This window comes from Olea europaea, unplaced genomic scaffold (assembly GCF_002742605.1).
Source record: "Olea europaea var. sylvestris unplaced genomic scaffold, O_europaea_v1 scaffold1356, whole genome shotgun sequence".
Taxonomy (NCBI): Eukaryota; Viridiplantae; Streptophyta; class Magnoliopsida; order Lamiales; family Oleaceae; genus Olea; species Olea europaea.
The window spans coordinates 39,931-40,301 of record NW_019231062.1 but is presented as its reverse complement, the minus strand read 5'-3'; positions in this window follow the sequence as shown (position 1 = coordinate 40,301).

Below are 371 nucleotides of genomic sequence, written 5' to 3'. Positions count from 1 at the left end.
ACCAAAGGTGGAAGACCATGGACGATTCAGGGTATTCTAAGACAGATCAAAGACTTCATTTGCCTTGACAGAGACACAGTTTCTCACATCTATAGAGAAGGTAACCAGGTTGCAGATTCTCTTACTTTAGAGGGTTGGGATCACCAGCATTACCAAGAATATGGACCACTTGACCTGCCTCGACAGATTAAGGCGTTGGTGCAAATCGACAGATATGGATTGCCCAACTTTAGAGGTTTGTAGTTTAGGCAATCATTATTTCATTTTTCGTGTACAAGGAAGTAGTACTTCCTCATTTACTTTGTTCATTTTTAATTTTTCATTTGTTGCACTGTTGCTTTTTGGAGGTCAGGTTTATGCCCCCCTCCTTC